The sequence below is a fragment of the Dipodomys merriami genome, unplaced genomic scaffold (genome assembly GCF_024711535.1).
Source record: "Dipodomys merriami isolate MVZ:Mamm:240054 unplaced genomic scaffold, mDipMer1.0.p SCAF_556, whole genome shotgun sequence".
NCBI classification, from domain to species: Eukaryota; Metazoa; Chordata; class Mammalia; order Rodentia; family Heteromyidae; genus Dipodomys; species Dipodomys merriami.
Genome location: NW_027206131.1, coordinates 1 through 1,100, shown reverse-complemented (window position 1 = coordinate 1,100; position 1,100 = coordinate 1). Strand labels below are relative to the sequence as shown.

General features: G+C 39.9%; 1 pseudogene; it reads left to right on the top strand.

Annotated features, from left to right (window-relative positions):
* The first annotated feature begins 263 nt into the window (after positions 1-263).
* Positions 264-682, top strand: LOC138812008 (small ubiquitin-related modifier 2 pseudogene; annotated as a pseudogene).
* The last annotated feature ends 418 nt before the right edge of the window (positions 683-1,100 follow it).

Genomic DNA, 1,100 nt, shown 5'->3' with positions numbered 1-1,100 from the left:
TGGATACTTTTGAATTTGATAAATGAATCACCTTGATACTCTTGACCATGAGAAATGAATCATCTTGTATCTCCTAATACTGAATAATAGGCATGGGCTTATATGAGAAATCTTTCATGGAGAGAGAAAACAAAAACAGCGGGCGCCTGGCCCAGGTGGTTGCTGCCACCTCCTCCAGCCGCTGTGGTGCTGCCTGTGTGCTCATTCGGTGTGGACCGGGGACCTCTTGTGTGAAGCGGCATCTGAGGAGACTGGCGCTCGCCATGGCCGAAGAAAAGCCCAAAGAAGGAGTCAAGACTGAGAACAACGATCATATTAATTTGAAGGTGGCGGGGCAGGACGGTTCTGTGGTGCCGTTTAAGATGAAGAGGCATACACCACTTAGTAAACTAATGAAAGCCTATTGTGAACGACAGGGTTTGTCAATGAGGCAGGTCAGATTCCGATTTGATGGGCAGCCAATCAATGACACAGACACACCTGCACAGGTGGAAATGGAGGATGAAGATACAATTGATGTGTTCCAGCAGCAGACAGGAGGTGTCTACTAAAAAAGGGAACCTGCTACTTTGCTCCAGAACTTTGTTCTTATAGACCAAGAATACATTCTTAATTAGAAAACTGCAATTTGGTTCCACCACATCCTGACTACTACAGTATAGTTTGCTCTATTCTTTCATTTTCCCCTTCCCCATTCCTTTATTGTACAAAAAGTAACTGGTGTATGTGCACAAGCATATTGCTTTTCTATTTTCTTTTTCTTTTCTTTTAAACTAAATGGCCAATGGTATATTTTGATTAACATCAAATGGAGATGGGATGGGGAAAAATACTGGTCCTGTGAAAATATCCCCCTTCTCCATTCGTGGCATGCTCATTCAGCTTTTATCTTTATATTTCAGTAAGTTATTTTACTCTCACTGTTTTAACAAACAAAAAACAAAAAACAAAAATCCTTGCATACCTTGTTTGATTGGAGAATTTTAATGTTTTCATTTATCATTGTAAAACCAAGGACAATTTTATAACTTTTTTGTACGTAGCTGTTACATGTAGGGCAATCTGTCTTTAAGTAGGGGTAAATTACTCTTTAAAAAAAT